The 24,562-nt window shown below is 46.1% G+C and overlaps 1 protein-coding gene across 1 annotated transcript in view; it reads left to right on the top strand.

Moving 5' to 3' along the window:
* The first annotated feature begins 1,989 nt into the window (after positions 1 to 1,989).
* Positions 1,990 to 24,562, top strand: part of npy2rl (neuropeptide Y receptor Y2, like) — a 54,120-nt gene continuing 31,547 nt past the window's right edge. The window contains exon 1 of the mRNA XM_020711532.3: positions 1,990 to 2,366. The gene's annotated coding sequence lies outside the window, so the exon portion shown is untranslated. The remainder of the gene's footprint in view (positions 2,367 to 24,562) is intronic.

The raw sequence follows: 24,562 nt of genomic DNA, 5'->3' as shown, positions 1-24,562 counted from the left end.
TACTGTATGGGAGTGGCTTCATACCCTATGGGAGTAGCTTCAGACTGTATGGGAGTAGCTTCAGACTGTATGGGAGTGGCTTCAGACTTTATGGGAGTGGCTTCAGACCCTATGGGAGTGGCTTCAGACCATATGGGAGTGGCTTCATACCGTATGGGAGTGGCTTCAGAACATATGGGAGTGGCTTCAGACCATATGGGAGTGGCTTCATACTGTATGGGAGTGGCTTCATACCCTATGGGAGTGGCTTCATACCGTATGAGAGTGGCTTTAGACCGTATGGGAGTGGCTTCAGACCGTATGGGAGTAGCTTCAGACTGTATGGGAGTGGCTTCAGACTTTATGGAAGTGGCTTCAGACCGTATGGGAGTGGCTTCATACCGTATGGGAGTGGCTTCATACCGTATGGGAGTGGCTTCATACCGTATGGGAGTGGCTTCAGACCGTATGGGAGTGGCTTCACTTCTGTAATAACTATTATTGATATTTGATCCAAACTTTGATAAAGAGATGTTTGGAAAAATGACTGAAGCAACAAACCAGCTGGAGGTTTCTGATCAAACCGGATCAGGACGGCGTGGTGACCAGCGGTAAAACAGCTTCAGCGCTAAGAATATGGGATAAAGACATTCTCGGGGCTGATGTTTCTAAAGATAAGTGGTGGGCGGATTGGGAGAGTTTTAATCAATAATCTGTCAGGAAAAGGAGTCCGTTCTCCCCGATGTCTCCATTCCTGCTTCTTCATTCCATCACAGATGACTGCTCTCACTGCAGAGAAAAAAACAAGTGAGGCTGAAAATGAGTTTTCGTTGTATGCACGCTCCGTGTTCCACAGTGAACAGTGCAGTAATGTAATCACATTGCATGGACTAAGGCATGGAGGAGGCCTGGTGCTCCTTATAGATTATTTACGTGTCTTTAATGCGAGGACTCAAAGGCATATTTGATGAAGTTCCCTTTAGTTCCACATTCTCACCGTTTGGGGGGGAAGTTTGCCTCTGATGATGGAAGCGGAGCAAATGTAAATGAAGGCGGTTCGTTCACATTACCTCTCATTCATTTAAGCTATGAAATTCATTATGCAGGTTACCATGGCAACATAGCTGGCAGCCAAAACTGAAGTTCAGTTTATTGAACAGAAAATCTAACAAGAATTTAAAGAAAAGACAAAAACTCAAATTAAGACAAAGACTTGATTTTTAGTTCAAGAATGAATATTTACATCTTTAGCATGACCGTGGTTGGTGATTATGAATAGAAACCAGTGGAGTGGTTTACTTTGAATTGAAAACTAGTGGGTGTAGTTTTTTCTCTGATCTTAAACTAGTGGGTGTGGTTATTTATTTTTCTGTCTGATCTGCGACTCTGTGTTAATGAACGCCAGGAGGCGGGAAAAGCTTTCCGTCCAAATCACCAAAAGGTTTTTGGAAGTCTACGAGTCGTGAGACTTGATCCTCCGTGATCGTTGCTTGGGCGACCTCGCTGGTTTTCCTCTGCTACTATTTCCTGTCGAGTTCATGGCTCGTTTCGGACAACAGCGCCCCCACTAGAGCAGCTGGAGGAGCTGTGGGGGTGTTTCCATGTTCTCTCCTGAGAGGCTGGAGGTCAGCAGCAGTTCTGCAGACACAGAAATGTGTGGAACAGCTGGATGCTGGTGAGTCTTTCCATTTTTATCAGCAAATAGAAACATGGATGGAATCTTTGGGATGTTTTAAGATGAATCAGCTTCATGTCTTCTATATTTTTATCAGGCGTTGGTCTTTTAATGATGACTTTGTCTAAATGTCAGTCAGGGAGCCTTCACGGACTCCTTCTTCATGTCGCGCTCTCCTCCCTCCATCATCACTTCTCTCCTCCTCCTCCTCCTCCTCTTCCTCCCGGCTTTGCTCTTCCCTTCATCCTCCCGAAAGAAGAAGTGAGACAGTGAGGAGGACAGAGACCCCTCCTCCTCCTCCTCCTCCTGTCGTCCCGCCGCGCGTCAAGCGCTTCACTCCGGTCTCTGTGTCCGGAGCGCACGGACGCATTCGCGGGGAGCGGGAAGACAAACGAGCTGGCCGGGGAGGGTTCGATCCCCACTTACTTCGTTCTGATGAGGTCCACAGCCGAGGACGTGGGGGGCGATGGAGGGCAGGGGCTGGGGCGGACTTCAGTCCAAACTCCTAATGTCTGATTTTAACAAGATCTGACGGATTACGCGCGAGAATCCGGAGGATTTACCGTCGCGCGCAGCTCTCTGTATTTTCTTATTAAATTCCCGATGGCAGCGGAGAGCCGCGCGGCAGCCCAGACCAGCGCGCGCGGGAACCAGAGCGGACCGAGCCGGCATCCGTGAGCGCACCAAACGCACGCGCATGGAGGAAGTGCACGTGAGTGTCAAATCATTTTATTATTTTTTTTAAAGAGGAAAAATACATTTTTGTTGAACACAAAAAGAACGAAAACTTATCTTGGAAGTTCGATGTATAATGAAGCGGCACACTCACGCGCCGGCGCGCGCGCGCACAGGTCCGGTGTGAGGGCTGATGCCATCAGGCTGCAGGTCTGAGATGCGCGCAAACAAACGGCGCAGCTGCAGAGCGGATGTGCTGCTCAGTGACAGAGAAACAACCGGCGGGAAGAGGATGCTGAGATGTTTGCCTCTCATCCCTCCACACCACTCCTCCTCCTCCTCCTCTTCATCATTTGGAGATGAGGAAGGAGCCCAGCTCTTCTCTGAGGACCATCTCACCCTGAATGGATCCAGGAGCTGACAGCTGCTGTGAGTTTCAGCTGATGGTTCTGGAAGAAGAACTGCTTCATGGAGCTCCGGTTCTGGTCTGAACGTTCAGCCCGGCTGCAGCAGTGGACGGGGAGAAGTCCAGAACGGGCTGACGGCACATTAAATCGTCTCATTACAGAGAAAACTTCATGAGCCACAATCATCACAAACGAATGCATGTGGACGGCACGGCAGCACATTCCTGGAAACTGGAGATTCCTGAAAGTGATGTGGTTCTGTCATCGCCGAACCTCCTGTGAAGACCGCCTCTGCTGAAACGGAATTCCTGCAGGACCCACAGGCTCAGACGGAGGCCGAAACGCTCCAAACTGAGACAAACATGAGGACAAACCAGACCACAAGTCAGAAAGAAAGGCTTCTTCACCTCCGTTTAGTGAATGGACAGAATATTTTTAATACATAAAAACTGAAACGGTTCATTTCAAACTAAATGAAATAAAAAACACAGAAGAGCGCCTCCACCACGAGTCCCAGCAAATGTGACCAATCAGAAGACAGCCCACCCGAGCGGCGGGAACCAACGTGGCCCTGAGGGCCCAGAGCGACAAGTGCATCTGTTCACGCTGCTGCGCAGCCGGAAAGGGCCCCCCAGCTCTCCGGGGGGGTGGGGGTGGGGTTACAACCTGCTGCAGACGGCGGCAGGTGTGTGCGGTGCGGAGAAACACGCAAAAGACGTGTTTGTTTTCACATCTGATCGTAATCTCCGTGCTAACGAGCGGAGCCGCAAATGTTTGAGGCCGACTGAGCACTTTATCAGCAGCCACACACACACACACACACACACACACAGAGACACACACACACACACCGACACACACACACCCCCACACACCCACACACACACACACACAGACACAGACACACACACACACACACGCACACACACACCCACACACAGACACACGCACACACACACACACACACACACACCGACACACCCCCACACACCCCCACACACCCACACACACACACAGCAAATGAACTAATGATTGCTGGCAGCTGAGCTTCAAATGCATCGTTCCCCCTTGAGGCAGCAAATGTTCTGTTTGTAGCCCCGCCTTATGTGACATTTTAGCTTCTGTCAATCATTCTGACGGCCCGCCTCTCGTCCCTGAACATTCAAAATACATGCAAGCACAAAAAAACCACACACACACACACACACACACCTCCCCCATTTGAGCGTTGGAGGCTGGCGGCTAAGTCATGTCCCTTGGTCTGTGTGCGAGCGGCGCCACCACGCATGGCGGCGAGTGCGAGGTGGAAGTTTCAGCTAACGTCACTCCGCCTTTTCCTCCTGCGTTTGTCCCTCTGACGTCACATGACAGGAGCTGCTGTGGAAATGATAGTTCTAGGATGAGCAGATGATGGATTTTCCCACAGTTCACCTGTAAATTCAGGTGTTGGGGGGTAAAGTGACCGGTGGCACCAACCCGGTTTGCCCCTCAGAACCCGGTTCTGGTCCTGCAGAGCGGCATCGTGGAGCGTCCTGCACATTCAGCAGTTGGATTAAAGAAGAGAAGGGCCAGGACGTCCAGGCTGGTTCTGGTCGTTGAGTCAGGTGCAGAAACTGTTTCCTGCGCCGCAGCAGGTTCTGACAGGCGGCGTGTTTGTTGCCACACCGCAGCAGGAGATTAGAAACTGTCACAGATTTGTTTTCTGAAGAAAACCCAAGAAAATAACCTGAAAAAGCAGGAGGTTCCTGTGGACGGATTTGGTTCTTTGGTGACGGGCTTTTCATGAGGCGCTGACCTGATGACATCAGAGGTGGACGATTCAGTTCAGTTTTATAGTCCAACATTACAACACAGTCGTCTCTACGGGCTTCACTAATCATACAAAACCTAAAATCAGTCATAAATACAGCAGCTGGTTGATAAACCAAACTAAAGCCGCTGCGTACGTTTAGCGGATATTGCATGGATGGAAATTGGTCACACGTGAATTTACATGGAGACAGAGAGAAAAGTCGTGGTCTTTACGTCAAATGTTCACTGATGTATCACAAATAAACCACAAAAAAAGAACACGTAAACCAACGTAGACCATGAACCGAGTAATTGTTTCGCTGTTTATGTGTAACACATCTGTGCGTCAGTTATTTTAACGTGGCATGTGCGCCGTATACGCGATATAAAAGGTAAACATCGGTGGTTAATGCGCAAAAAGACTGTTCGGCATGTTCTACATATGTGGAACGGTCAGGGAAAGACACACATTTGTGTATGCAATCTTGCAAAAGATACACACTGTTGCGTAAGAGTTACGTAATAATTGTGTGTAAACTACGTAAACTTTGTGACATCACAAAGTGAGGAACCGCCCCTTCCAGGAAGAGTTTTGAAGAGTCTTTTCTATGGATCTACAACCAACGGGGGCCCAAAAATGGTACGGTTCGGTCCGGCTTAATGGGTCCATTTATGGTGGAAACGCTCAAAATACCGGACCGGACCGGAGCCGTCAGGGGAAACGAGGCATTTGGTTTCTACGACAGAGGATGGGAGGAAAAAAGTGAAGAGTTTGAATTTAGACGGATGCATGTCAAACGTTTTTGATGAAGCTGTTTTACAAAAATCGGTCTCTTTTTTTGCGTGATTGCAGCCAGAGGTCAGAAATCTGCAGGTCTTTTCAGAAGAACAGAGCAGCAGTAACTGGATTCTGTGGATGAGCTCTGACATGTGAATTCTGGCTAAATATCCATGAAGATGAAAAAATCAACGTGGACTCGGCACTCAGGAGTGTGTGCTGATTCTGTGATGCTCTGATGGAAAAACCGGAGAACTTTATTAATAAGAAGAGCTGACAGATCGATGCTGCTTGGTTTTAGTTGACTGTTGTCAAACATTTGTAGCTTTGATTCTCTTAAATGTCAAAACTGAAAAACACTCAGAATCTGTGTGTGTCTGACTTTTTTGGTGTCGTTTTTTATCACGGTTATGTCGTTTTGTGACGATTCCATCATGATAAATAAATCCTCAATTTATTTTACTGCACAGTTTTACTGTTTCTATGAATTCTCTTTGTTTTATTTATTTGTTTGTTTAAATCTAGTGTACAGAGAAAGTCCAAACCAGTTTTTAGCATCCACCTTAAAGGTTAAGGGGAAACTTCAGGGAAAACCTGCAGTATGTCACATAAATGCATAGAACACTAAAGCCTCGTTTCCACGGAGTGGTCCGGTCCGGTCCGGTTTAGAATGGTCCAGGCCATTCAGGTGAGTGTTTCCACTCAAAGTTGGACCATCATGGTGTGGGGTGAAGCTAAAGACAACAATGGAGGTCATCCAGCAGCTCATTTTTCAGCTTCCCTTTGGTTTTTTGTAGACACAAAGCCTTTCGGGCGGTTTGAGAGAAGACTGCAGGCGGCTAAGAGGAATACAGCCACTTTCCTGGAGCTTTCTGAGACCATTATGAACCTGTGGAGCCAATCAAAGGGTTCCAACAGTGGCCATAACGAGTCCGTTCTATTTTCTATTGATCTACAGCCAACCAAAAATGGTATGGTTCGGTCCGGCTTAACGGGTTATGGAAACGCTCAAATACTGGACCGTACCACTTAGTGGAAACGAGGCTTGAATCTACAAAGAAAGTGTAAAGCAGCTGCAAATATATTACAGAGGACAAAGCTGGCATCTGGTTTTTAACCTCCACTTTTAGGATTAAGGGTAAAGTTAAGGTAGCACGCCGTTCTTTAATGAGTCTTCCATAACATCAAAAGAAAAAAAAATTATATATTATACAGAGGAGGAAGATGGACTTTCCCCTTAAAAGTTAACGGAAACAGGAATCCATCAAATCAGACGCCAACTTCCAGTTCGTACGTTTCTCCGACGGTAAACCGCTCGGTGGTCTAATAGAGTTTGGAGATCACTGTCATAACACACTCTATCATCAGCATACAGTGTTTGCTGCAAGCTCATCTCTTTCTGATCGCCGCCTTGTTAGCCTTATAGTTCACTCATCTGCTGAATAATCTGCCGGTTCTCTGTGACACGCCATGTCATCGCATGTTGCAAATGATTGTGTTGAGACAAAAGTCCAGGAAACTTGTTACCGTAACTTGCATGGCGTGGCTCACCGACGCCACCAGGCGCCTTCAGCTTCGTCCATATGACCTTAAAGTGGTTGCATGATGGTCATTTATGCTCCAACATGTGGAGTTTCTACGACCAGAAAAGCTGGTAAATCCCGTTTGAAAGGCATTTGTCAATAATTCCCTGACAAATTCAGGTCAATGAAAAATAATATTTTCAAAGAAACCTCTTTTATGGTTGTGTATGTATAATATACTACAGTTTTTACCTGTACTCCTGAAGCTGCTGGACTTTAGGTGTGGTGAATTTCAGGCTGTCCTCGCTGTGGAGTCGTGTTTAGACATAAACTCAATCCAGGAGTCAGGGATGTGTTTGTGTAGGTGGACGTCCCCGTGTTTGTGGTGCTCGCTGGAGCGTACCATCAGCGTGAGAAACACATGGCGGGGGGGTTAATTAAGGTCTGCTGTAATATTTCTCATGTCAGCTATCACAGAGCACACAGGTTTACTCAGGCTCTGTTGTTTCTGCTTCCCTTTTAACTCTGTTTGTTCACAAAGCCAATTTCCTGTTTGTTATTTGACCCTTTGTATGTTTTTCTCTGCCTTAATCTAAATTGTGAATTAATAGAGTAGAAGTACGGAATATAATGTCATATTGACATTTAGTTCAGTCTTTCTTTTTGGGTTTATGTATTAAAGTTTTACGTTAGGACTCTATTTTTTCCTTTTGATGACCTTTTAAAATTTTATAGACCAGTTTTCATGCTTTAAGAAACCAATAGTAATTTAAAACAACTATTTCAGGTCTGGTTGGAGCATCCAGGCATTAAATGCCACTTTTAGTTTCTTATCAACAGCTTCAGTGAATCTATTTGAGCTCCGAGGCGGCGAGCTAAGCTTCCATTTTAATAAGTCAACATACACTGCTGGCCTTGTAAACCAGCCTCCAGATTTAGTTCCTATTTGGAGTTTATCCTTCATGATTATGTTTGGTGGCTTCTCCTTGGAAGGTCTTTATACACTCCAGTGTCTGCTGTTGGTTTGTCTAAGAACAGTGCAGTAAAGAGGAGAACGTTTGCTTTCAATAAACCTGGAAGCATTTGTGCTACGTAAACTCTAAAGACCGTTGCATAAGTACAGACTGGTACTAATACCAGCGTATGCCGTACTCCTGGTATCGTATAGAAACGTCATTCATTCATCCTCTGAACCCGTTTTGTCCCTTTTGGGGTCACGGGGATGCCGGCGCCCATCCCGGCCCCTGATTTCAGTGCTTCATTTAGTTTGTTTCTGACTCGTCAATCACTTGTATTCTGTTAAACCAGTTATTGTACCTTCCTAGAGATTGTGGGCGGGCTTATGGAAGAATGGGTGGGGCCATAAAAGTGGGCAGAACTTCATATAAAATACAGAATAGCAAAAGGTGCTTCACCGCTAAAGATCCTAATTCAGTGGTTGATAGGAGTAACGTGAACAACGCTCCGTAAAAAAGACAGTCGTCGTGGCGATGAGCGGGGAAATACGTGTTTACTTCTGCGTGTGTTTAAGTAAGTAAATAAGTAAGTAAGTAAGCGTACGTCCCTCATCCTTTGACGCTGTTTGAATGTTTTGGAAAAAATCGTCGTGGTTTTTGAAGCCCGGGATCGAACCCAAATCCGGGTTTGGCAGCGGATAAAACCCTTTCGGTACCGATCCGATCCGATCCCCATGTTTACGTTATTATGCGTAGTGCCTGTTGTTGCCAATATGCTACAAACCACTTTGGTGATAATAAATAAATCAGCTGTTTGTCATTTTTTAAGGATCACAAAGAAAGTCAAAGTTAAATCAACATGACGGGTATTCCATCATTAAAACTAGACCTAAATGTATAATTACTACATGTGGTGATAATAAACTACAGCCTACGTGTTTCATGGGTTAACATGGGGGGGATTCCAATGTCTGTGCATCAAAGATTAAACATATAATTAGATCTGCTACTTCCACTTCTTAGATCTAAGCTCCCAGAACGTCACAGTTTGTGAAGAACCTTGTTTCTAAATCCTCTTGTTGTGTTGTTCATTGTGTAGTTGTGGAGCAGTGTGTGCTCTTGCCTGTATATGTGCTGCTGTGCTCACCACAGACGCTTCTGGAGGGGGTTGCTGAGGCGGCGCTCTCAGTGGGATTGGATTGAATTTGTCCGACCGACCTGGCAACGTTGTGAAGCATTTAACAGCAGGGGGGGGGGGGGGGGGGTTCTCTGACAAAGATAACAGAGTGGAGAATACTTCACCTTCTGACACTCTGATGGACTCCACTGTGACCAAAGCCGCTGTGAAGCGAGGCCGGATGGACGGAGACTCCGCTGGTCTGGGTTTCAAAGTCCTGAGCTTATTAGAAATCATGATTCACATAACGTCTATTACAGACCAACCAAAGAGGAAATCAAACTAGGAAAGTCTCCATGGATGTGACGCTGGGCCCCCTGCTGCCTTTGTTCTGGTCACGGAGCCGTTCTCCGTCATTGGTTAGCTCTGGAGGGCTGTGACGTTTGTGGCACGTCGGCAGTAAACCTACTGTCGGCGCGTCCGTCTCAGCAGCCTCAGAGGTCAAACGTGTTTGTCCACAGACGACAGCAGAACAACCTCTGTGCCACATTTCACAGCCGTTTATGGGGAAGCGGAGGAGGCTGAGCGCCGACAGGCCACGCTTTTTATCTACGCCTCCTGCTCTCCAGCAAATCTTTGATGGAACTGAATGTGTTGCAACGTTCTCTGTGGTCCTGAAGACACGCTGATGTGAAGAGCAGCTTTTGTTAGGGACAGCAAAGATGTTAAAGCCCTTCAGTGTTATTTAGATTATCTGGAAGTGGGCTCTGCCCCATTAAGAGGAAATATTTACACCTAGAATGACTTTTGAGTCAAGCTTTAAAACAGTGAAGTCTTGTTTTTCTAGGACATAGTTTCTGCAGAGCGGTGCATATGCATAATATATTTGAACTTCCTGTTCGTGCCTGATGTGAGTCTGTTAGGGTAAAATGATATTCTACTTTGACTTTGTTGGAGGACTGTAATCATGCGACCGTCTGATTTAAGGGTGTTTTTTTTCCCGGATGTTCCTGAACGCCTCAGAGGTGAAGCATCTGCAGACTCCTTGGTGTTTTTCTGTAACCCGCCCTGGCAGCTCCTCTCTGGTGGAGGTAAAGTGGTTTTCTTGGTGTGAAATGGTCTCGTTGGACACAAACGTGTTTCCATTTTCCCTCGTCTGAGCTGCTTTGGAGGAGTTTTCCTGCTGGGTAACGCTGACATTTCCATCCTGACTCACTCCTCCCTCCATTTCCTTTCACTTCACCTCGCCACAGCTTTGACGCTTCCCAACGAAGCCAAAGCCGGGTGGCCTGGAGGGGAGACGTTCGAGAGCAGCTGCAGAATCCCCACGCTGGAGATTGAATCCGTCTGCTGTCGCTGTTTATTACCTGCTTCACTCTCCTGGCTTCCACCTGCTCACCTTCCTCACCGTTCTTACCCAGTTTCCCCTTTTTCACCCGTTTTTCATCCTCTGTTCTGTAATCCTAAAGGTTAGAAGGAAGCAATGACGAAGACAAGAGAAACTAAAGTTTCTAATATTTTCATGCATCTAATAAAAGGCAAACAAAATCAGCAAATAAAAGAATTCTCATTAACCTGTCATCATACAGAGGAATTACAGAGGAATCTCATGTGACACGGATAGACGTACGCTTTGCTGTTGCTGCTACATTTTCGTTATGTGACAGATAAACTTGGGGTTTTTCGTTGACTCGTTAATTTCAAAACCCTAAAAGTCCAGCGTCTAAAAATCACCTGTCTCTCTTCATCAGGTTCATCGTCTTTCCCACCTTGACTGGACGCCAGATTTTCTAGCAGTCATTAAACTGCACAACAGCCGTGGTGAAAACTGGATTCTGATTGGCTGCTGGATGTCCATCAAAAAGTGATAACGAACACAAATAATCAGCTTCTTGTTAAACAATGATTTAAACATTTAAAATAAGACAAAGTGCTACTAATTGATTCACTATGTATTGCCTTCGTCAGGGACCATGGTGTCCATTATCAGAAATCTATTGTGTCTAAAAGCTAAAACTGAAGAAAATACTCAAAACCCAAGTTAACAACGTCTCCAAACCAAACAGAAAAACACATTTCCCTCATATTCCCTCCAATCCAGTCATGTAAACCCCCATGGGCCTCACAGACGGGCCTCAAACGTCCAAAACAAACACCCACGCTGGAGCCAACGCCTAACGAGGCAGCAGCACCTCTGGGTCTTTGGGGGCTCCTTTTTAAATGACTGTCCGCCAGCTTACTAGCTTACACCACATCAGAGGATCCACTCACATCAGCTGTGCATGAGCGGCCTTCACCTCCTGTGATAGAGGCCAGCGCTGTAGAGAGCCACCACCCAACAGCATAAAACCCAAGGACCCCGTCCCCGATCCTTCAGAGGCCGCTCCGTCATCAATCTGACTGTCAGCCAAGACCCTTGGATTCGTTTTTAACCCTGTAGGGCCACGACATCGAAGAGGTGACAGAAAATTCTAATTCTTTGGACTTAAGATGTTTTAAACTCTAGAATGAAAGCCACCATAAAGATTTGGAATATACAAATACAGACGGTGTAAATGAGGATCCATCTGAGTGATTTGGTAAGTTTTAGTTTATAACAATGTTAAGGCCCGTACACACCGGGACGAACTTCGCCCGCAATTTTCGCTGACGTTTAACGCCTCGTGACTACACAAAGGGCACCAATGAGAGTGTGCACACCGACGCGAAAAACGCCACGCGTCAAAGCGTCACTTTTTAAAAATGCCTCAGGTTCGTTTTTCTTTTTTTGACGCGTCGCATCGAAATCTATTCGACCAATGAGAACGGCGCTTTTGCAACCGTGTCTGGAGCTTCTGAAGTTACAGTAAAACACAACTTGGGGGCGCACAAACACAACACTGCCTTGCTGAGCACACATACCAGCGAAGAAGATAGACGCCGAAGAAATAATGACGGACATTCTAAAATATCCCCAAACCAAGCAGCAGTTGGAGCTACTGGCTACTGGTGTTTTCTTTGTTTGATTCTGACAAGCGCGTAAATACTTGCTCTCTTCTTCTGAGTGAAAAGCGACTTTAAGAAGCGTAAAGTTGCGCGGCGCCACCTTGTGTACAGGAGTATTTCTGTTTTACATTAAGCGCCATCTAATGTCAGGGAATGAAATTGCATTTTCACTCCGCTCATCGTCAGCGAAAATCGCCTGGGTGTGAACACAAAAAACGTGGCGAAAAACGCTGGCGAATATTCGTCCCGGTGTGTACGGGCCTTTAGATGCAAAAATGTTGACATGACTGTTCAGGAAAAAAAGCACCTTATTTACCGTCTGTGCTAAATGTCATCCTCCCATTTTGAACACAGTGTAACTGGATGAAGAAAAGAATAACGGCATCATCAGAAACTAACGCACGCCGTGGAAGCCTGAACCATCCAAAGCAAAGTGTAACGCACATTCTGCTAATACACACTTCAAAGGCCATTGACCCGCTCACCATGGTCACTTACAGAAGAAAGAAATACTTTCTAGTACTTTATTCTTGTTATTTCTTTTATTCAGATCACTTTTTTCACAAAAAACGTGTTAGGGATGTTTGTTATGTGGTGCGGTTGTTATGTTACCGTGAGCCGGCATCTATCTCGACCACGGCATCAAAGTAAAGTGTTATATCTATGCTGATGATCATGATAGCGCAGTGATACAGAACATTTAAGCCATGTGACTGGAACTACTTTTTTAGGTGTACACTAAAAAATCCACACCCAGCAGCCAATCAGAATCGAGTATTCACCCGTATAAAAATTATTAATTATATTTAATTATTTCAATTCAGAAAGTAGTCATTTAAAACAGGAAATTACAATAGAAGAGTCATTCTCAACAAAAAGTTTTTAAAATTAACAAAAGTGTTCCTGGAGTCAGCCATTTTGAAATGAGCAGGAAAAGACCCTTGTACTGCCCCTAGTGGCATGATGATGCATTACATGGAGTGAGTTATTTACTATATGGGTTTATAAAGCAGGTTTTGATGGTGCTGATAATCAAAGTGGTCTCAGAAATGCATGGATTACATATGATACCGGGCAGACTTTCAGGTCAATCATTACAAACTCTGGGAGGGTCCTCCACAGGAGACGGTTCACGGTGATTTTTCATGATGGATGCCATCAGAGATATTTTGTAGTGAATCATCTCATTTCCCTCAGCGTGTTCAAAAAGCCCTGTGATGAGAAAATCCAGTCTTTTAATAGACGGCGACCGTGTAATGAGGGGTTCAGACGTGTTCAGTGGAGTTGCTGTTATCTTCTAAACGAGCTGAAGATCACAGGAGGCTTTAACCTTGATTTATTTGTAATAAAAGAATTGGCGTTTCTGCAACACACGTCGCCTTTGGCAATGACTTTGGCAATTATTCTGTCCACTGAATCAGAGAGGAAAGTGCTGAAGCTTCCAGCTCTGCAGCCCTGAATGTTCCATAGGTTCCAGTTTGTCCCAGAAGAAACCCCCCCCCCCCTGCTGTCCACTCCTGCTTGTTTTGTCTAAAAACGACAAAGTGAGGGACACAAAAATACAATTAAATCTGTAGTCAGTAAAATATAAAAAGGAGTGGTTTTCAGTAAATGTGAATATTTATGCGGCTCTTTTTTTGCACATTCAGGAAAATAATCCTGGAGATTCCTGGTTGGTTCAGACTGAACTTCTCTGTTCTCTGTCTGCATTTAGATGTGCATCACTTTCCTCTGATTTATTCATCACTCCATTTTCTCACTTGCTTGTAACTTGCAGCACCTCTATTTTTGTCCTCGTCTCAGGGAGGAGAGTGAGCGAGCGGCAGGACGCCTCGCTGAGCTGAGTGTCTGAAGGCGCTGAGCGTGGAATTCAGTCTCGGTGAAAAACCTCCACCTTCTCAGGACAGCTGTCTGCCGCGGTGACAGGTGGAGACGTTCTGTCGCCTAACTGAGCCCAAAGTCATTGGGAGACGCCCAGGCAAACGGTTTGGCTTATTTTGGGTCACTTTGTCCAAACATGACAGTAAGCCCACGTTACAACCATTTCTACCAAGATGTCTGACTGAAGGTTTAAAATACACAACTGGAAAACAAGAAGACCTGGTGTCTGACGCCTCAGTCACATGACCTGTACCGGGGTTGTCCCGTTTGGCTGTTGTGGGTCGTCTGGGCCTGTAGGGCGTCGTTGAGGGGAGCGGTTCCATCTTCAGGAGAGTAGAGGTGTGTCTTGCAGTTCCCTTGAGGCTCTTAAGTCGTGAAAATGGAACGTACCATTGTCACGCGTGTGGTGAGCGTATCGTGAAGTATTCATTAGGCTGATGGAAGTTACACCCACTTTTGATGCATGGGTGATGGTGTCCTGACCCCACACTCTAGTTGTTAGTGAAGCGTGAGTATTTGCCTCCTTACTGACCATACGTTAATGATGCACACGTGATACGTAGGACGTCCACACAAACTACAAATTGTCCAGAGTTCAGGGACTTTCTGGGCCTTATGACCGTCGGCATGTTTCTGTGTTTCATCCGTGCTTCTTAACTTATGGCACAAACAGATGAACCTCAGAGATTTTTACAACCATCTGTTCTTTTTTGCTTTTTGTTTGTGGTTTGGATTGCTATCGTGGTTCCTGTTTTTAAAGTTGACTAAACTAGACATGCAGAGCTTTTCCTTACCTATTTTTTTAACCATAGTTTTAACGGCCAACAGGAACCCAGACCCATTTTTCCTTAAGAAAATAAAATGCTTTGGAATATGCCACAAACCCATTCGTGGTGTTCTCTTATGGGTCTTATGGGTTAGGCAGTTGGTCAGAACTGGGGATGCCCGTTCTTGGTTTAAAACCGAACCGTATGTTGCTGGATTGAACTGAATCATGGAGAAAGTGAATGGTTGCATCCCTACTGCTGCTATTAGGTCTACATATAACCTGTCACACATGTTTTGTGCTAAATTTAAGACGATGTTATTGTTTTATGACATGCCACCAGGCTTATTATGAGCCAATAAGATTTTTTTCATTGCTACTTCCTCATAAGCAAATTAGAAACAAGATTTTTCAGAATGTTTCTGTTTTGTTGTTGTTGTTTTGTTACATACAAATGAGCCAAAACAAAATCAAGACCCAAAAATCAGGGTTGATACCAAATCCTGAAGAAAGTAATTGGATGCTTTGTTCCAACTGGAGAAAAATATCCAACAGAAGATGAATCCTTTTCTAACCCTTGTGCTATCCTAGGCCCTTTACCATTGGGAGTTGGGTCATCTAGACCCACTAGACAGTGCTCTGAACCTTTTTTCTTCAATGATTTGTGATCTTCACTGGTGTCCATGGATTACATGAAATCTTTCCACCTTTATCCACCTTTGTCATGGTAGGAAGAACACGTCAATGGAAGGGGGGGGGGTCATCTGGACCCCATAGGATAGCACACGTGTTAAACCATGTTTCCGATCTTGAAGGAGCCTGTCAGCGTCTGTCATCCACACTCTTGTGAAGTAATCCCGATGAGCTAAACTCTGAGTTACTTGAATGCAAACTGATTCTGTAAGTGCATTGGAACAGATGCTCTTAACCTGAGTACTTTCACCATCGTGCCGCTTCTCTCATTACTTTGAGTGAGTCAGATTATTATTCACTGAGTTCTGGAATCTGTTCTAGCTGTTTGGTTGGGGGTCATTGACGGACCCTCAGCGTTCTGCCAATCCATTAATCCTCCTACACTCTGCTGATCCTGTTGGAGAGTTCCCGCCTGAATGCAGAGACCAGGAGAAAAGATCAAACTCTGAGATCGGCATCAGGCTCCACGGTCAGAAGTTCTCCACCGTCCTGAGCGGCACACAGACTTAGGGATGCTTTAGACTCAGACAGAGCGTGGCCTCTGCAGCAGCTTAGGTGTAGACCTGTGACGGTCAGGCCGTAATCCCCACACACCAGCTCTGAATGCCAACGCGACGCCAGCTGCTGGCTTCACATCTGAAGCTCTGACTTGGAAAGAGAAGTTTGCTTTGACCTGCTGAAGCTCATTAAAGAAGTGCCAGATATCCTTTTGGCGTCCTGTAAAACAGCACTAGGTCAGTTCAGCGGGTAACCATTAGCTAGTCTATAGCACAAGTTAGTCACCATTCAATACAATGGAAAACAGTAACCAACCTACAGTCAGGTTAGATGTATTACTCCTGACTACTATGCCTCATTTAGAAAAAAAACATTATTTATGCGGCTGGGCTCCACAGAGGAGCACTCGTTTCCTTCCACGGTCCAAAAACACGCCTCATTGGTTGATCGGTTCTGCTTGATTGTCCTTTAGGTTTGCATGTTGGTGAGTGGCCCTTCAACAAACTGGTGACCTGGTAGTTGGAACAGGCTCCAGCAACTCTGTAACTGCCAAAGGGATTCTGCAGGATCTAAAGATGGATGGATGGATGGATGGATGGATGGATGGATGGAAATTGTGTTATTATGTGGGTGTCGTCCTTTGGTTGTCAGACAGGCATTTGATCACAATGACCACATGATATCTTCACTTCCTGTAGCGTCCACGGGTCATGTGATGACTCAGTCATTGTAAATTCTTCCTTTACCTTCAAGAGATGTTGAAGTAAGAAGAACTGCTCGATACCTTTACGTTATTCCTGTTTTGAGCTGTTCAAAATTTTTGATTGGTTTAGAATTTTACAGTTTATTCGTATTTTATGTAGTTTATACCCAATAATTATGTCAATCTTACCCAATCGTGTGTGATATTTGGGAGATGCAAATGTGTGTCTGTCCACGACTGTTCCATGTTTGTCTTGACTTTTCATGCATGAACCACCGATGTATAACTGCATACACGGCGCTCATATCCCTTTAAATTATGTAATTGATGCAGGAATCCCTGATGAATTGCAGGTAAACAGATTATCACGCACAGTTCATGTTCTACGTTGATTTACAGGTTTGTTGCGTGTTTTATCCGTGTTTTTAACGTGGTTCATTCTTGATAGATATGTGAAAATTTCATGTAAAGACCAGAACTTTTTGCACTTTTTCCACGTATACTCACGTATTACCAGTCTTCATCCATGCATCATGTGTAGATTGTATGCAGTGGCTGTGTGACACTTGTTGTTGGTTTACGGTTCAGATTTCCTGCTGTTTGTCGCCTCTGAAGGGACTCTGGTTGTGGTGGAAGGATGGAGTCGTGTGGTCCATCCGTAGAGGCGGGGTTGGTGTTAGTGAGTGTAGATTTTGGGCTCTGCAGGTTGAGTCCTGCCTGCAGTCAGTCCAGGAGCCGCAGGTGTGGGCCACCGTTTATCCGAACGCTGGTTACGTTCGGCGGTTCTGGAGTTCCGCCTCAGCTGACATGATGTCATGAGACACTGCCGGCTGGAGTTCTGAAAGGACATTAAGAGCTTTTCCTGCTTTTGTCTTTTTCCACTGTTCTTCTTTGAGAAATGGATTTGACTTTTCTCTCTTTCTTAACCTTGCCCATTAAAACCGTCCCTTTGGCAGCAGCTAGCCGGGCTTCAAAGACTCAAAGTGCCTTAGGATGTGTTCACATCTGAGGCATTGAGGGTTTGTTCTCTGCTGGAAAATCCTTCAGTTTCATTTGGCTGCAACATTGTTAGTTTCACTGTTGAGGATTTTGGTTAGCTTAACCCTTTAACTCTGGGACTTCAGCTCCAGTGTTGACGTTCATCAAACTACAGGACTTCTTCAACCATTTACCATAATTCTAACAGAATCTGATGGAAGGACAAGCAGCTTTGCACCGATATGCAACACTTTACAGTAGAAACATTTTGACCCAAACAACGTAAATCTACTGATTATGAAGCAGAGAAAAGCAGCTTTGTGCTACAAAACACAAACTGTCACATTCTCCTTCACGCTGGTTTTAGACTCCACCCACTGATTGCATCAGGTCCTGGGCCAAAGCTGAGTACCTGATTGGTCGACACAACATGAATCCTTCCCCAAAGATCAGATGGTGGAACTGTCAAGGCGTCTGTACATCGACTTAAACTGGACGCCAGCGCTGCGTGATTCGCTTTACAGCACATGTGTCAAACTCAAGGCCCTGGGGGCCAAATGTGGCTCTCCATGTCATTTTTATGTGGCCCGCGAGAACATTAAAGTTTTTAATTTCTTAAAATAAAAAATAAAGATTGGTGTGTATTTATTCATACAGCGGGGAAAATAAGTATTGAACACGTCAACATTTCTCTCAAAAAACATATTTCTGATCGAGCTATTGACATGAAATTTTCACCAGATGTCGGCATCAACCCAAGTAATGCACACATAGAAAGAAATCCAAACATTTATGTCCATAAATGAAGTTATGTGTAATAAAGTGAAATGGCACAGGGAATAAGTATTGAACACATGAAGAAAAGGAGGGGTAAAAAGGTCTGGCAAGCCAAGAAAGCAGCTGGAGTTTGTCAGTATTCAGAAGGTTAACCTGCCCCCTATTAGTGCAAAGTAATATCAGCTGGTATAGTCCTGATTGATGCCTTTTAAAAAGGTTTCTCACCAGCAAGGTGTTAGACAAGAAGCACTGCATGATGGGTAAAAGCAAAGAGCTGTCCAAAGACATACGCAACCTAAAGGCCCGTACACACCGGGACGAATATTCGCCAGGCGTTATTCGCCAACCTTTTTACGCCACGTTTTTTGTGTTCACACCCAGGCGATTTTCGCTGACGATGAGCCGAGTGAACATGCAATTTCATTCCCTGACATTAGATGGCGCTTAATGTAAAACAGAAATACTCCTGTACACATGGTGGCGCTGCGCAACTTTACGCTTCTTAAAGTCGCTTTTCACTCAGAAGAAGAGAGCAAGTATTTACGCGCTTGTCAGAATCAAACAAAGAAAACATGAATATTTCAAGCACCAGTAGCTCCAACTGGTGCTTGGTTCGGGGATATTTTAGAATGTCCGTCATTATTTCTTCGCGGCTGTGTAGACGCTACTTGGCGTCTATCTTCTTCGCTGGTATGTGTGCTCAGCAAGGCAGTTTTGTGTTTGAGCGCCCCCAAGTTGTGTTTTACTGTAACTTCAGAAGCTCCAGACACGTGAGCAAAAGCGCCATTCTCATTGGTCGAGTAGATTTCTTTTTTTTTTTTTTTTTTTTTTTTTAACTTGTCCTGTCCAACAGCTAGGCAAACAGATGAGAGCTGAGGGCCTCTTGTGTTGGACATATTTTATTCTAACAAGAGGGGTTATTCATCTTCAGACAAACCAAAGGTATGTCTGAATAAACCCCTTTTGTAATTGAGGCCAAACTTTATTAATTTCAATCATGTTTGAAAATCTTTGGTGTTGGACCGGACGGAAAAGGAAAGAGGGGAACAAGAGAGAGGGACGTTAGAGAGAGGGGGGGGTAGGAGGGTGATAATAGGAGGGGAAGGGGGGTAAGACCATGAAGCAGCATAGAGCAGGCAGGTTTACTGGTTGTTTATCGTTACGGTACGGTTCAAATGTAGTACAAAAAGGGCGGGGCCTGTTCACACACACTCAAATATTATCAACACACCTGCTAGCCGCAGAAATGTCCACATGTCAACATGCACACAAAACAGATAGTGTTCACGAACGCATACTTATGCCTTTAAACCAACTAGTGTGAAATCTTTCATTCATTCAATCATGCAAACTATTAGTGCAAAGGTGAGCTAACACCTGTGCTCAGGTGAGTGTTTATGTTCTTCTAAAATGGATGGTGGAATGTGAAAAGAAGGAGGAGGAGCGCCCAGCCACCCCCACACCCATACCCCCGCCGCAGCAGCAGCGGCAGCCGGAATTCCCCCAGCGCCACACGGGAACAGGCAGGGAACAACCGCCCCCCGGGCGACCAAGACCGCCACCCAGGCCAGGGCCAGCAGGACCGCCGCGAGGCCCCCAGAGCCAGAGAGCAGGGAGGCGCAGAGGGAAAGAGAGCGCCGCCCCAGCCCAGCCAGGAAAGCAGCCCCCCGCCGCGCCGGAAGAGCCCAACGCAGGGCCCCACCGGAGAGGGACGCCCACAGCCCCAGACGAGCACCCCACCACCACCCAGGAGTTCCGGGCATCCCCCCGCCCCGACCCCAGGTACGAGCCAGGACCCCCCAAGGGAGACCCGCTCCGCACTCCAGGCAGCCACCCACCCGGCCCACGGTTGGTCCAGGTAGGAGCAAGGCAGGGGCCCGCCGCCCCCGCCCAGGAGGGGGGAACCCCGGGGAAAAAAGGGCGGCCCATAAGGGATGTTATAAATATGGCCCGACCAGGCTCGGCCATGTTGGAAGTTTGGCGGGGCCCAGCGCCCAGGGGCAAGGACCAGGACCCACCCCCCAGGGACACGAACACCCCCGGCTCAGGTGTAATATGAACCCCCCCACCGCGCGGAGAGAGCACCGCCGGGCCCAGGGAGCCGGCACCCAAGGGACACGGCCGCCATCGCCAAGGGGCCCACACCCCCCACCAGGGACGGGGTAGGGGACAGATGGACCCAGGTCCCACCTTCCTTGTAAAATGTGTGTGCGTGTATGGGTGTTTGAGAGGGTGTTTGTGTGCATGTGTGTGTGTTTATGTTTGAATGTATATATTGAAGGGGGAGGGGTGTGTGTACTAAGGGGGGTGCAGTTAAAATTGGCGAGTAGGGCACTAAGGGGACATCTCCTGATTACTCACAGTGATGTCCCCTCACCCTCCACACCAAGGGGCCCTAAATGTCTAAGGTGCGGTTAAAATTGGCGGGTAGGGTGCCAGGAGGACATCTGCTGCTTGCTGGCAGTGATGTCCAAGCACCCCCCCTACCAAGGACCCTACGTGTCTAAGGTGCAAATAAAACCGAAAGAGGGGGGGCCCACTCCATACGGCAACCATAGGAGGGGGGCCACTCCCAAGTAGCCCCCCCCCAAGGCGCATCGCAGGCTAAACCCCCCACCCCCTCACCCTAATATGAGGTTATATAAGGAAGGGGGTAAGTTGGGGACAGCTGGTAGACTGTCCCCCGGTGGTCAAACAGCCGTCCCCCAGCCCACCCCCAGCAAAGGGGCCAGGGCCACCCAGCCCAGGGGCCCACCCCCGGAGGCGCCGACACCCCAGGCCCGGCACCACCCACCCCACACAGAGAGAGAGGAGCCAGAAAGCGTCGCCCCCCCCCGGAGCAAGCCCAGGCCCCCACCCCCAGACGCCGGCCCTAGAAGAGCTCTGGTCAGGCCTCGACGGGACCGAGGAGGCCAACCGGCCGAGGCAACCACTGATTGCCTCAGCGGAGACCCCGACCCGCTAGCCCCCCCGACCCGTACTAATAATGGGCCCCCCCTCCCCCCCAGAACGCCCCCCCACAGGACAGGGCCGACAAGCCCCCCACCCCACCCCACCCCAGACCCCGCAGCCGAAGCGGGTGACACCCAGAGCGACCGGGGGCCCCGAGAGGGTTGTCCCGTCCCGTCCCAGAGCCAGGGAAGGGCCGATCCCAGCCCCAGGTGCAGATGGGCAGCCCATCCGGCGCCGCTGGGCCCCCCCCACCCGAGCAGGGCCCCCCGCCAACCCCCCCCAGCACAGGCAAAGGGACCACCCCCCCAAGCCAAGCCAGACCACCACCCCACCCCCCCACCACGCACCCCCACACCCAAGCCCAGAGGACCACGCAGCGCCCCAGCCCGCCCCACCCAGGCACCGGACCCGACCCCCCGACCAACGGAGCCCCCCACCGCCCCCGCCAGGCACCGGAAGCCCCGACCCCCACCCCAAACCACAGCAGAAGGGCAAGGAGCAGCGACGACCAAGCCCCCCACCCCCTAAGTCATGGAGTCAACCACAGGAGACCAGAGAGACTGAATTCTTTCAAAGTTACTTGAGCTTTGGGCTGACATTTTTTCCAAGCTGATATGATCAAACAGCAGATTTCTGTGTTGACTTATGTTTATATTTTTCTTGTTTTTCCAATTTATTAAAATAGTTTTTTTGGCAATACAAAGAGTTATGAAAATGATAGATGCTAATCCTTCTTCTATATCGATGGCACTCATGTCACCAAGCACACAAAGTGACGGTGAGGCAGTGATTGAAACCTTAAGCCAGACTGATAAATCGGCACATACCTGCTGCCAGAGAGCCCTGACAGGAGTGCAGAACCACAGTGCGTGCATGTAGCTGTCGGGTAGATTATTATCACAGTGCTCGCAAATGTCTGAGTTACTGAGACCCATCTTGAACATCCTCTGTCCAGTGTAGTAAATTCTGTGAAGAGTTTTGAGATGGATTAGCTGCAGATTTGGACTTTTTGTCAGTTTAAAGGTGTTTAGACAAAGTTCTGACCAGAAGCTTTCATCTGTGCTGATGCTCAAATCTGCATCCCATTTTTTTGTTGGAAGGGCAATATTGTTATCTAAATTACATAAAAGTTTGTATATTTTGGAGAGAGTTCTATTCATTGAAAAATTAATCAGAGTGGTAACTACATCTGGTAGCTTTAAATCGTCGTCTTTAATTTTATACTTTTTAGTAATACTTGATTTAAGTTGCTGATATTCCAAGAAGTTATTTATTCCATGTTTGTCTTGAAGTTCCTGGGGGGTTATGAATCTTCTATCAATAATTACGTGCTCTAGTTGTTTTATGCCCCCTGCTTGCCAAGCTGGGAAGTGAATCATTTTTTTGTTAATAAGGATGTCCGGGTTGTTCCAGATGGGTGTCATTTTGCACGGTTGAATTGATGATTTTGATATTTTGAGAAATTCCCACCAGGCTGTTAAGGTGGCATTTATATTAATGCTTTTGAAACAATCCTGTTTTTTAACTGTTTGGCTAATAAATGGTAGCTGTGACAGGTTGATCTTTCCACATAACACCTGTTCCAAGTCTAACCATGAGTTGGTTTCTGGATTATTTTTTAACCATTTTAAGATATATTGTAATCTATTTGCAAGAAAGTATTTGTGGAAATTAGGTAGTTCTAATCCTCCACAGCTTTTTGCAGATTTTAAAGTTTTTAGACTAATTCTTGCAGGTTTGTTGTTCCATAGAAAGCTTGATATGGATGAGTCTAATGTTTTGAACCATTTTAATGGCGGTTGTGTGGGAATCATTGAGAAGAGATAATTAACCTTGGGTAAGATTTTCATTTTAACCGTGGCTACCTTGCCCATAAGGGACAGAGGCAGGTTGGTCCAGCGTGTTAGATCGTCCTGTATGCTTTTCAGTAATGGGGTGTGGTTTAGCTGCACCAGTTCTGATAGTTTGGGGGAAAAGTAGATACCCAGATATTTGATATTTCCTGTTTTAACTGGAATTGTGAGTCTTTGTTCCATATTCCTGTTGAGTGGTAATAAAACAGACTTATTCCAATTAATGGAATAGTCTGATATGGAGGAGAATTCATTTATGATCATTGCTGTTTCATTTACAGAATGTAAATTCCTTAAAAACAGTAATATGTCATCCGCATAAAGACTAATTTTATGATGGCTGTGTTTGGTTTTTATTCCTATAATGCTCTCATTCTGTCTTATTGCTGCAGCTAAAGGCTCAATGAATATAGCAAAAAGAGAAGGAGAGAGTGGGCAGCCCTGTCTGGTTCCTCTTCCAAGAAAAAACCTGTTTGAAGTCTGTTTATTAGTTCTAACTGATGCATTGGGGTTGTGATATAATATTTTGATCCAATTGATGAATGCTTCTCCAAAACCAAACTTATGGAGGGCAGCAATAAGGAACTTCCAATTAACTCTGTCAAAGGCTTTTTCAGCATCCAGCGATAGTACCGTCATTTCCTGTTTTTTAATGGTGGCAAAGTCTATTATATTAACTAGTCTACGGACATTATCATCCGAGTGTCTGCCTTTGATGAATCCAGTCTGGTCGAAGTGAATTATGTGAGGAGTGATTTTTTCTATTCTCTGTGCTAGTGCTTTGCAGATAATTTTTACATCTGCATTGATTAAAGAAATGGGGCGATAGCTTGAAGGACTAGTGGGATCTTTGTCTGGTTTTAGAAGAAGAATTATGTTGGCTGAGTTCATGTTAGGTGGCATTGATTGGCTCTCATTAATAGATGTGACAGTTTTATAAAATGTTGGTGCCAGTTGTTCCCAGAATTCTTTATAAAACTCAGCAGGAAAGCCATCAGGCCCTGGTGCTTTACCATTGGGCATAAGTAACAGAGCTTCATGAAGTTCAGACGGCAAGAGCGGAGAATCTAAGTTTGTGATTTGATCCTCATTTAGCCTGGGTAGGTTTACATTATTAAGAAATGAGTCAATACTTTGCTCTGACGGATTGATCTGCGGTGTGTACAGGTTTTTATAAAAGTTTTCAAATTCGTTATTAATTTTGACCGGGTCATGGGTGACATTTCCTGTTTGGTCCATAATAGAGGTGATTGATGATTTTTCTCTGTTAATTTTAAGCTGATTAGCCAGAAATTTGCCAGATTTATTAGAGTTTTCAAATCTTTCAAGTCGTAGCCTTTGTATTTGAAATTGTGTTTGTTTATTAATGATGTCATTTAACTGCAGCTTTAAATTTTTCAGATCTCCCAGAATGTGCTCCTGTGCAGAAGCAGCATAAGCAGTCTCCAGGGTTTTGATTTTATTTTCTAATTCTAATAAATCTGCTTTCTCTTTGCGTTTTTTGTGCGTTGAATAAGAAATGATTTTCCCTCTCATGACTGCCTTTGCTGCTTCCCAAAGAACGCACGGTGGGAT

This window comes from Oryzias latipes, chromosome 18, assembly GCF_053564925.1.
Source record: "Oryzias latipes strain Hd-rR chromosome 18, Olatipes_Hd-rR_3.1".
Lineage (NCBI taxonomy): Eukaryota > Metazoa > Chordata > Actinopteri > Beloniformes > Adrianichthyidae > Oryzias > Oryzias latipes.
This window is presented reverse-complemented; position numbering and strand designations above follow the sequence as displayed.